We start from the raw sequence: 13,778 nt of genomic DNA, 5'->3' as shown, positions 1-13,778 counted from the left end.
GATTGAATAGAAATCCAAGTGGCCTCTCGTATGGTCACGCTCAGTGCTAGTGTTCTCTAACAACCACCCGCACTTGTCGCCCTATAGCTCTACACAGTAGATTAGAGACCCATCTATCTCGAAGGAAGCAATTTATGCACCAGTTTGTCCGAATCCATCATCATCCTCATGATGATCCTATGATTGAAAGTATTTAAACATTAAATACATGTCTCTAATTCTCAACACTTTGAGAATATATATCAAAACTAATTCCATAGACGATTCAAGGACACATCACACTTGAATGAAAAAAAAATTATCTTTTTATTGATCATATCAATATATTTAGTATAAAATTGTGTCATAGATTTATTACAATATGTCAGCCATATTGGCTTCTAGGACATATATCTAACAATCTTCCACTTGGACTAAAACAATTGACCACAAATCTAAGTCCCATCTTCTCAAGGTGGACTTTCATTTTTGGTTACTCAACTTCTTAATCAGTGGATCTACCATATTGTCCGCAGAGTCTACTCTTCGCATCTCGATATGAGGTAGTCACGTACATTGCTGCTCTATGTGTTTGGACTTCTGGTGAGATCTTGGACTCCTTAGCAAGGGCTATAGTGCTATTGTCTTTGCAGTACTGTGTCATAGCATGACATCCAGTTCTACAACTAATATTAAGTCAGAATTTATCCTACATATCTACAGCATATTTAGCCTCCATTGATCGTATATTCAGAACCCTTCTAATATATTGAACATGAATTCACCCTCAACTCGTAACTCAGAATCTCCTCTAAAGATCAAGAATAAATCTTTAGTCCTTCTTAAGTACTTAAAGATATTCTTCACAGCTATCCATGCTTCTTGTCTGGATTCGACTGATATCTGTTTGTGATATTCACAACAAGGACAATATCAGCTCAAGTACATAGCATGGCGTACATAAGGCTCCCTATAGTCGAGGTGCAAGGAATCCTACTCATGCACTGTATCTCCTCAGATGTGGTCAAACACATCATCTTGAAAAAACTAATATCATGCCTAAGAGGTAAGAGACCTCTCTTGGAGTTTTCCATGCTAAACCTCTTCATCACCTTCTCTATGTATAGCTTTTATGACAGACCAAGCATCCGTTTAGATCTATCCCTATAGACCTTTATTCCGAAATATAGGGTGCTTCCTCTAGGTCTTTCTTGAAGAATTTTTTGGATAACCATCTTTTGACTGTGGTCAGTATGGAATATTATTCCCAATGAGGAGAATATCATCCATGTACGGTACGAGAAAGGTGATTGCACTCCCACTGACTCTCTTGTATACACAATGTTTCTCTTTATTTTTGATGAAATCAAATGATTTGATTGCCTCATCAAAATGATGGTTCCAACTCTGAGAATCTACTTTAATCCGTATATGGATCTTTGCAGCTTGTAGGCTCTGTGATCACCATCATCGGATTTGAAACCCATAGGCTGCTCCATATAGATATCTTCCTCAAGATATCCATTTAGAAAGACAGTTTTCACATTCATCTATCAGATTTCATAATCATAGTAAGCTGTAATAGCAAGTAAAGTGCGGATGGATTTCAGCATAGCTACGGCGAGAAAGTTTTCTGATAGTCAATGCCCTTATGCTGACTATAACTTTAGCCACAAGCCTAGCTTTAGAGGTCTCTACCTTACCATCGGCACCTATCTTCCTTTTGTAGATCTATTTACATCCAATATGTACAATACCTTCAGGTGGATTCACTAAAGTCCAAACTTGGTTCAAGTGCATCAAGTCAATTTCTGACTTCATAGCATCTAACCATTTTTCAGAATTGATGTCAGACATGGCCTCGTCAAAGATATTGGAATCATCACCATGACCCCTATCTCTTATAAGGAACATTTTCTTTAGTTCCTCCATAAGCTTACCTATATACCTTTCAGGAGGTCGGGAGATCCTGCTAGATTTACGAGGTGGCTGAGGAACATCAACTACTGGCTCATGGATTACGGGTTCTTGAAGATCTATAGCTCTAGACTCTTTAGAGACCTTCTCTTCAAGTTTCACTAACCTCCCACTGTCGCCATCCTGGATAAATTATTTTTTCAGGAACACGACATTTCAACTCACAATCATATTGTGGTCTTGTAGAAAGTAGAAGTAGTATCCCATGAATTCTTTTGGATACCCTATAAAGTGAGCTATAATAGATCTATCCTTTAACTTTTCTGCCATCTGTCTATTGACAGAGGCCGGACATCTCCAAGTCTTCAGATAATCCAGACTCAGCTTTTTACCAAACCATATCTCATACGGTGTGGTAGGAACGGACTTTAAAAAATCCTATTCAATAAGTGAATGGAAGTTAACAAAGCATGTCCCCAAAGAAATAAGGATAGATTAGTGAAGCTCATCATGGACCTGACCATATCCAATAGGGTCCTATTCCTCCTTTTGGATACCCTGTTGAGCTAAGGTGTTCCTGAAGGAGTCCACTGAGAGACTATATAGTTATCCATAAGATATCTCAAAAATTTCTGACTAAAGTATTCACCTCTTCGATCAGATCAAACAATCTTAACGGGTTTGCCTATCTGCTTTCCTACTTCATGCCTGAATTTCTTAAACTTTTTAAAGGCCTCAGACTTTGTTTCATGAGATATATATATCCATACTTAGATAGGTCATTGATAAAGGTAATGAAGTAGCTGTAACCATCTCTGGCCTGTACATCAAATGGCCCACACACATCAGTATGTACCAGGGCAAGTAACTCTGTGACCCTTTCCTCATGTCCTACAAAGTGTAACTTGATCATTTTTTCTTGAAGACAGGATTCACAAGCTGGATACAACTCTGGATTAAGAAAGCTAAGGATCCCATCTTTTTTCAGTCTGTTTATCCTGTCCTCTCGAATATGGCCTAGTCTATGGTGCCACAAGTACTTCTGATTAATCTCATCTCTAGGTCTCCTACGATACTCACTATTTACTCATTTAGGTTCATATTTGTATCAACATGCAAGTGATAAAGGCTGTCAATTAAAAGATCTCATGCAACTAATTTATTTCATAAATAAATGAAAAAAAATCTTTATTAAACTAATTTCAAAACCTTCCTATGCTAGCACAGACATAGAAATTAAATTCTGACTAGCTACAGAAACATAATAATAGTCTTTTAAATCTAATCTAACACCAGATGGTAATCGAAGAGGATAAGTGCCAACGATCTTTGCAGCAATCTTTACTCTATTGCCGATCTGAAGGATCATGTCACCTTTCTTCAACCTCTTATTTTCTATCAGACCCTGTATTGAGGTACATATGTGAGCACTCGAGCCAGAATCCAATACCCAACTAGAAGTAGAAGAAATCGTAAGGTTAGATTCAATTATGATCATACCTTCAAAGGTTTATCATCTTTTCGATCTTCAAGCTCTTCAGGTATTTCAGACAGTTCCTCCTCCAGTGGCCTTCAGCATGATAGTGGAAACACTTTTCTTTGCCTCAGCCACCTTTGGACCATCCTTCTTTGGCTTGCTCTCTCTATTCTACTTCTTTATGGATTTAGCCTTCTTCCTTTCAATAGACTTTCTCTTGGAAGAAGAAGTCAGCTCCACAGCAAGAACAGTGCCCCTTAAACTCTTCAAGTATCCTCTGTTGTGACCAACATGTTGACAAGTTCAAAAATAGTGCAGTCAAGTTTGTTCATATGAAAATTTAATAAATTGACTATATAAACTAGTAAGAGATGAAGGATCAGATCCATCTGTAATTCTTTTGCATATCAAGCCCAAGCTTCCCAAGCTCCTTAATATCCTTGATCACTATCATATAGTGCTCATGGACAATGCCCCTCGTGTATCTTGAGATTGAAGAGTCTCTTGGATACCTCGAAGTGCGCAATACGACTTTGCTCACTATACAACTCTTGTAGGTAAGTGATCATAGCCCGGGCAGTGGGCATATGCTCGTGCTGGCTTTACAACTCGTTTGACATGGACGCCAACATATAACACTTAACCCAACTATCTTCATCCGTCCACTTCTCAAAAGTAGCTCTCTGCTCAGCAATAGGATGGTTTGGTAACACAACAGGATCCTGATCGAGAACATGGCTTAACTTTTTAAGGTCAGAATAATTCTGAGGTTTCTGAGCCAGTCTTTGTAATTATTATCAGTTAAATGATTGGTTTCAAGGATACGAGCTAGAGGATTTGAGGCTGACATGATGGTTTAACTGCGAGAGTAGAGATTCAAGTTAGATTTTTGTACTTAATATTTTAATTTACTTCTAAAAATTTAAGATACAAATAATGACTCTCACTAATTTTTTGGATCCCTCCACTCTCCTGTAAGGAAACGAAAATCCTAACGTGATAAAAAATTCTTAGTGGGTGCTACTGTCCCACCGATGCTATGTACCTCACCTAACAGTTATTGGTAATATGCATATCGATGCATAGGCAACTCTTTGTCCAGATGCTTCACTAAGCATATTACAGCCACTTGGTCTCTAAGTCATGTGGGCTCACCTAACAGTTATTGCCCACACTTGTTAGTTAAGCCCGACCCACTATTCACAAGCAGGTGCAAAGCCATCATTGGGTCCCTCACCAAACAGTTATTGGGCTCAACCCTATTATTATTCTGGAGCAACTCTTTACTAATAGAGTGATTGTGTGTTCTCGATGCAACTGAACCACTGTGACCAGTCGAGAATAATTAACACTGGTAATACGTCCGACATCTACAACGATGGAAGACCTATGGACTTAATATTTATGGAGAAGTTTGGGTTTAGGTCTCATCTAATCAGTCATCATATGATTGATCTAACTGATATGGGCTAAATCAAATCGCTAAGTAACCTAATTCAAGACCCAATCTTTCAAATTGGCCAAGTGGAGAATGATGGGGGTCCCCCTGTTGCCTTCTTTAGATACTAATGAATTGGTTAGATCAGCTAACGAAATTAATTAGATAACCACATCTCATTAACTTGCCTTAGGCACCAATAGGTCGATTGATCATAATTGGTTAGCTCAAGTGAATCGGGCTCAAACCAATGAGCCAAATTAGATCATTAGGTTAATCGATTTTACATATGGGACTCGATCGATTTAATCAACAATAATTGTATGATTATTAACTTAATTGATCTAACTCAATTCAATACTTGACTTAGTTTGACTAATTACTTAATCCATATGACTCAAATCAAAAATTTTAGATGTAATTCTATTACATGATCTAATTTTTGATTTTTCCATAATCAAAACTCTCATGCACAAACATAAATTTTAGATTTTAAAATTATATTTTAGATTGAAATTTATTGCATGAAAGTAAGTTCTAGAATATAAAATAATATTCAGATTTTAGCATACAAACATATATCATATATATGCATGTAAAATCAGATCTAAATAAAATTTTAGATCTTAGCATGATGTCATATATCTCATATACTAATCATGGATCAGATTAAAAGTAAATTTATGATCTAAAAATTAATCATATATCATATATATATATATCAAAATTTAGATCATATAAAAATTTTAGATTTTATGCATGCATCTATGTATTACATGAACATGGACTAAAACTCTTTTTAAATCAAAATTCAGATCTATGCATGCAATAGCATATCAAACATATATTCTAAAATTAAATCTAAAATCAAATTTTAGATTTAAAAATCTATCTATACATATCATATATCAAGAAAAAATTAATTTTAAATTTTTTTCAAAAATATGTATATCAAAATTCGGCGTATGAAAACCTATGGCTTTGATACCACTGTTAGAATTCTGAATTTGATGTATGCGTATGTATTTCAAAATTTTTATTCTCTAAATACCGTAGTGAAGAATAAGATTAAAATATTTTTAATCTAAATTTTATATGTATAAAAATATAAAACTACATGGATCTATTTCATATACTGAAATTGATATATGCTGAAATTCAGATTGTGATCAAATCACATACCTGTTTCGTAATTTTTTCTTCAAAAATAGATCTAGAAGAGATGAAGCTCTCTGTTAGCTATACAAGTATCTAGCCTCTATGAGTATCCATTCAAGATCAGCCTGAAATAGCCCTCTATAATCTAAATTTTGATTCTCCAAAATTTATCCTACTGAATCTGAATGAAGCCTGGATCACGATCAACACTTGATCTTTCTCTTTGATCTTCTTCTTCTCCTCTTCTCTAGAGTTTCTTCTTACTATGTGCTACTACTAGATGCTAGAAACTAGCAAGGAAGAGGCACCCAAACTCTTATGGATATGAAACTCTTTAAGACGTGCATCCCAAGGAAGGGATGTATTGAACACCCAAGAGAAGAGAAAGGGAAAGGAAGAGAGGGCATGGAGAGAGCCTATGGATGTGAGGGACTACTGATTTTGTTGCTCTAGAGACCTTAGGGAGATCTCTTTAAATAAATATAAGGATTGAATCCTATTCAATCTCATAATACAAGTCTTACTTGCATTAGGATTCCTATTAACTTAAGTTATCCAACTTACATTAGGAAGCCCATTAGGCACCAACTATTGGAGCACTTGCACCCATAATTAGACATCTTTTTTTGCACCCACAAGACAACCCATATGAAAATCAAAAGCCCTCTAATTAATAGACATGCCCAAATTGATCAAATCAAAGTGGCACCCTATAATAACTATCAAGGAGATTCATAAGGGTCTTGCACCTTTAATTTATATGATCCATAACTTTAGACACCTAACAATTAGAGTCTCATGAATCTTGTTCATGTAGGTAATTAGCAGATAATTATGTTAGAATTAACTTATTAAATAAGTAATCCTAACAGAAAGAGGAATTGGATCCAATCATGTACTAGCAAGGTTACCATGGACCCAATGGATTTTCTAAACCCAATTGACACTTCATAAGCTCAATTTCTTATTTCAAGCCTAATCTCCTTGTTGTGTGATTCATAGATTCAATTCTATCGGTAGTGAGATATACAATGATCTCTATCATTAAATCATTGATACTCTTTTTAATGGATTGAAATAATTCTACTCTAACTCAGCAAGAATTGTTGATCCAGAATAATCTTAGTGAGCTCTCACAGTCTACCAGTGACATCTAGCAGTAAATAGTGGCAACCCAGTAAAACTGAAATGAACCTCTAGGTGTAGTTCATATGTGATTTAATCCCTCTATCATGAGTCCCGACTAGATGACAGGTCATGGATAAATTGTCAAACCTCAACATCAGTCATATGATAGATTGATTAGCTCAAGTCTAGTTGTAACTTCTATGAATTTTTTTTCATCAATCACACTGCTGTGGCCATAGACTCTTGACTTAGCCTCTCAAATCCCATAGAACTACTCTTCTCTATCAAGGTCGATAGATCATATCTTGATGCACACCCCTCTCCTATAGTGGACCAACTATCACCCACATCCACCACAAGGGCTCATTAAGATCCATATTTATGTGTCAATCAAACTTCAGCAGCTTCACTGTGAGTAGCAGTACCATCTCAAGTCAAAAGATCAGTCACACAACTATAGCATCGAGACAATCACTGATGATTGAATAGAAATCAAGTAATCTCTCGTATGGTCATGCTCAGTGCTAGTTATTCTCTAATAATCACCCATACTTGTCATCCTGTATCTCTATACAGTAGATTAGAAATCTATCTATCTCGAAAAAAGTGATTTGTGCACCAGTCTATCCAGATCCATCATCGTCTTCATGATGATCTTACGATCAAAAATATTTAGGAATTAAATACATGTCTCTAATTTTCAATACTTTGAGAATATGTATCGAAGCTAATTCTATAGACGATTCAAGGACACATCACACTTGAATAAAAAAGAAATTACCCTTTTATTGATCATATCAATATATTAAGTATAAAATTATGTCCTAAATTTATTACAATGTATTAGCCATATTGACTTTTAGGATATACATCTAACAATACTTTAGACTAAAGTCCATATCTTTAGGATTAAAATAATTCATATACTAATAGGTTTATGTTTCTTCTTTTCAGCTATGGCCAACACATTGTCGCTCCATTCATTATTGGACAGTGACAAGCTTATTGGATCCAACTTCTATTGGATTTTATCTATGCAATAGAAAATAATTTTTAAAAATTTTAAAATCATACAAATCAATAGTTCTATCATATAAAACTACAGAGCCAGAATCCAAACCCTAGAATCACCTTACCGATATCGATCAAAGCAAAATCAAGCATACATAAGGATAGAATTTTATACTTTTACCAAAATAAAAAAGTGGCATGTTGGTTTTCTCCATGAGACCCCAAGGTAGAAGTCCTCCAACGGTGATCCACATGAAAGTTGGATAGGGCCTTCCCAATCGGTGCACTACCACAGCCTTATCTTCTCAAGAACACTGTCGGCTTCAAACTTGCGTCATGATTGCACCAAAGCCCAGTTGCTTTCAATCTTGCCACCAAAATAACACAAAGAAGATACTCTTCAGATGTCATACAATCTAAGATTTGATTTTTAGCTCCAATATATGAAAAAATCAAATCCTAGGCACTCAAGCAACACTTGCTGAAAATCTCACCACCCTTCTTTCAACTTTTGCCACTCAAATTTCCTTCTTTTTTCTCAAATTTTTTTAATTTTTTTTTTATATTTACCACATCTCTTCTCTCTTATTTTAACTAAAAATCTTAGCAAGAATCTATTTTGGGCATCTTCTATAAATAGGGGACCAAGGGATGTCACATGGGATGAAGGGGTGCCAACTTTTAGCACTCCAACTTCCCACGTATAGAATAAATTCACTGAGTGAATTTTTGGTAATTGATATACTTGCAATAGAAGGACTCTTTCTTTTCTACATAGGAGATCTGGTTGGAAAATTATGGCAACATGTAAAAATTAAGAGCCTTCTTTAAGAAGGACTCTTCCTTTCACATGCCAAAAATAAAGGAGGCGGCATTTATTTTATGCATGGGTTCTGGTAGGTGTAGAGGAGTCCTTCTCCATTTGAAATTGGTCAAGGAAAGGATCCAATTTAAATTGACTCAATCCTATTAGGTCAAAGGCAACTGGTCTAGGTTAGCTCAAACACTTTGAACCAAACCAATTTAGGAACTTGGGTTAATACAAAGTGCTCACATATCAAATTAACCCATAGAATTTATATTAAACTCTAATTAGATTAGATCAAGACCAAATCTCAAAGTGTGTGACCCATTGAGTTTCAAATTAGCAAGTAGTGGATCAAGACTTTCGACGTAATCCTAATCCGATGAGATTAGATCATCCGAAGAGTCTTAATCAACTTAGATTCTTCCAAATTGACTCTAGAATTAACATCTTTTAATTTTAATGAATTTATAAGTCAAAATTAACATCTAACAATATATCATAACTATCCAAAAATTTTAAAATTCTGATATAAAATTATTAAAGTACCCTTCAGTGGCAAGTTCCCGCGTAATTCAATCTTTCAATCAAACAACATCCCAAATAAGCTGTGGGTATGAAAATATATCAAATCCAATCATTTATATTATATATCTCGATCAGAAGGTGTTGATTCAGTTGATGATATATTAGAAATTCTTTTCTAATTATCATCCTACTTTGGCCAAAGACTTCCGAATCAATGACCTATAAGATCACATAGGATGTTCGCTCCCCTTATTAAGGGTGATTGATTCCTTATCGATCACTCACAACCTCTATACACTCTTCACCATATCATAACACCTCACACAAGGATCAAGAGTCAAGTTAGATAGTGAACCAAAATATGGATCCAAGTACACAAGGTACTATGGTGATCTCAGGTCTAAGGATCAAATACACAACTCCTACTAGAAAAATATCAATTGATATGTAAATAAAACTTCATCTGATATTCTCTTGTAGGTCAATTCAGTGAACTCATTCTCTTATGAGCACACATATCCTTGTATTAGTGTCACCACACAAGTGGTTTGAGATCAACCACCCTCAATTCTGAGCGTACATAAGGACATGCCAGTCTTTCTGATATCATTGATTTCTGACTCAATATATCAATAATTAGAAATATTTTAAGTTAAGACTATCAAAGATTTAGGTCTCACTGTCATGATCTCATCATGGCCTTAAAATTATTGCCCAAACCTATGGAGTTCATTATAATCTTAAAAACTATAAGATACAGTATATAATGAATCAAAAATATCTTATTTTATTAATCACAAATGTCAATTAATAAGTTTAGAAGATAAATTACAATAAACATCCTATCGCATCCCATATGCAATTGGCTTATAGGGCATTATTCTTTCAATCTCTCACTTGCACTTAAAACCAATTGCCCCTATACTTGATACCTATGCTATCAAGATGATGGTCAAACTGCTACATTGATAAGGCCTTAATAAACAGATCCGCTATATTATTTTTGGTGTCAACTCACTCCATGATCACATCGCATCTTTTGACTATCTTCCGAACGAGGTAGAACTGTCTTAAGATGTGTTGGATTTAAGGTGAGACCTTGGTTCTTTGCTTGAGCAACTATCTCAGTATTATCACAATAAAGGACACTGGTTGTCCAATTTCTGGAACCATACCCAATTCTGTGATGAATTTCTTCATCCAGACGGCTTCCTTAGCAGCCTCACTTATAGCAATATACTCAGCCACAGTGACTGAGTCAGCAACCGTTTGCTGTTTGAAACTTTTCAACTTACTGCACCATCATACAGAGTGAACACATACCCAGATATCAATTTGCTATCATCCAAATCAAATTAAAAACTTGAATCGGTATAACCTTTCAATTTTAAATCAAATTCATCATATATCAAAAAAATATTTCTAGTCCTTCTCAAGTACTTGAGTATATTTTTCACAGCTTTCCAATGATCCTCCCAAGTCAGCTTGAAATCTGCTTATAATGCCCAAGGCATAAGCCACATAGGCCTGGTACGTAACATTGCATACATTATCGATCCTACATAAGAAATAGAACTCATTCTATTTCTCTCTTCAGGTGTCTTAGGAGACATCTTGTTAGAGAGTTGTATGCCATGACCTATGAACAAGTAACCTCTTTTACTTCTCTCTATATTGAACCTCTTCAACACAAGGTCAATGTACCTAGACTGGGACAATCCTAGCATCCTATTCGATCTATCTCTGTAGATTTTATACCAAGTATAAAAAATGCCTCACTCAAGTCTTTCATGAAAAAGTTTTGTGATAGCCAAGTCTTGATCAATTGCAACATCGGGATATCATTTTCAATGAGCAGTATATCGTCCACATACAAGACCAAGAAGATAATAGCACTCCCACTATTCTTCTTATACATACAAGGTTCATCCATATTTTTGATGAAGCCAAACGATTTCACTATCTCATCAAAATGGATGTTCCAGCTCCTCGATGCTTGCTTCAATCTATAAATGGATTTATTCAACATGAATACCTGATTTACTCTCCCACTTGAGATAAATCCCTCTGGCTGAGTCATATGGATTTCTTCCTCAAGATTTTCATTGAGGAAGGTAGTCTTGACATCCATCTGCAGATCTCATAGTCATGGTATGCTGCTATAGCAAGCATTATTCGAATAGACTTGAGCATGGCTACCGACGAAAAGGTTTTTCATAATAAACACCTTATTTTTATCTAAATCTTTTGCCACAAGCCTGGCCTTATAGGTCTTTATCTGGCCATCTGCTCCAATTTTTTTTTTGAAGATCCATTTGCAGTCTATTGGAGTCACACCCTCAAGCGCACAACCAAAGTTCATACTTGATTGACATACATGGAGTCCATTTCAAATTTTATGGCATTGAGCCACTTATCAGAGTCACTACTCATGACAGCTTTCGAATAGGTCATGGGATCATCATTCTCAATGATGTAGGTTGTATTGTCATTCTCAATGACAAACCCATACCTAAGTGGTACATTACGTACTCTACTCGACTTTCAGAGAGGAGGTGTGTATAGTGGCTGTGCCTCAACAAAAGCACATCTGGTTGAGAACTATTTAGTGAATCCTGGATGGGTTGTACATTTTGAACTTCTTCAAGTTCAACAGACCACTCTTTCTCCAAAAAAATAGCATGCCTACCAACAAATACTTTTTATTGAGTAGGTTATACAAGTAGTATCCTATACTCTCCTTGGGATAACCTACAAATTTATATTTTTCTGATCTAGCATCCAGTTTATGTCCATCAATATTTTTCATATAAGCTAGATAATTTCAAATTTTAAGATGCTTAAGATTTGATCTTTTTCTTTTTCATATTTCATATGAAGTGCTAGAAATAGATTTTGAATGCACTTTATTTGAGATATACGCTGCAACCTTGAGGGCATATCTCCAAAAGGATATCGGAAGATCTGTGAAATACATCACGGACCACACCATATCTAATAAGGCATGATTCCTCCTTTCCGTAATTCTATTTAATTATGGAGTATAAGGAGGTATCCATTGAGAGAGAATTTTATTTTTTTCAAATGATCGAGAAACTCACTAGACAAGTATTCTCCTCGATCAGATCGAAGAGCTTTAATACTTTTATCAGTTTATTTTTCAATCATTTTTTGATACTCTTTAAATTTATCGAAGGATTTGAATTTATATTTCATTAAATACACATATCCAAACTGTTAGAATTATACCCTAGATGCCAGATCGGCTGATATATTCTTGTACAGATCTAAGGGCAAATTTATAATTTTGACTATAAATGAATAAAAGGATTATTCTTCTATCACATTGTGTATATTGTATCTGTGATATATCTTTTGAGTTAGTAAGAATGTTAATTCATATTTTTAAGAGTTGAAAATTTAAGACATGAATTTACATAACTAACTCATAAACAGCTCCTGACCATAGGATCATCACGAGGATAGTGATCGATCCGAAAGGTTGGTGTATGATCACTTTCTTAGGTAGATGTTCTTGAGTCTACGGTGTGGAGAATTGAACAGAGTATAGGTATTATTGAGAACGAGAGTACTGAGCGTGACCACTTCGAGCAGTCATAAGAAAGTCTATCTTCTCATCCATGACTAGCTCGATGCCGCAGTTGTGTGTCTAGTTCTTTAACCTGAGGTACATCGACAGTTCACCTTGAGTGTGTTATAGTTTGACTATACCATAACTCGATCTCCTAGCCATTCGAAACCCTGAGGTGTATGTTGGCTGTAGCATATTTATTGTAGGAACTAGGTCGCACCAAGATGGATCTATCAACCTCGGTAGATGAGAGGAGTAGTCCTATGATAATTGAAAGATCGAGTCCTTAAGCCCATGGCCATGGCAGAGTGAAATAATAAAAAGAGTTTTCCATTAAGATTTCACATCAGACTCGAATCGATCGATTAACTCATATGACTGATGTTGGATTTGACGAGTTCACCTTAACCCTAATTCAGTCGAACTCATGATAGAGGAACTCAATCAAACAGGTAGCTACACCGAGAGGTTCGTCTTCAGTTCTGATGGGTTGCCACTACATACTACTAGGTATCACTGGTGAATTTTGAGAGAATTAGAATGATATTGATGATCAATCATTCTAATTGTCTGAATCAGAAGAGTTCTGATCCATCGAAAGGAGTTTCGATGATGTCGATGATGAGATCACGACATATCTCATTATCATACAGAATTGAACCTAAATAGGTCACATAAATAAGGGTTAGGATCTAGATGTCATCAATTGGACTAACCCAATTGATTTGGATAAGATCCAATTAGA

Source organism: Elaeis guineensis, chromosome 2 (assembly GCF_000442705.2).
Source record: "Elaeis guineensis isolate ETL-2024a chromosome 2, EG11, whole genome shotgun sequence".
Classification (NCBI taxonomy): domain Eukaryota; kingdom Viridiplantae; phylum Streptophyta; class Magnoliopsida; order Arecales; family Arecaceae; genus Elaeis; species Elaeis guineensis.
Note: the sequence above shows the minus strand (reverse complement) of the source record.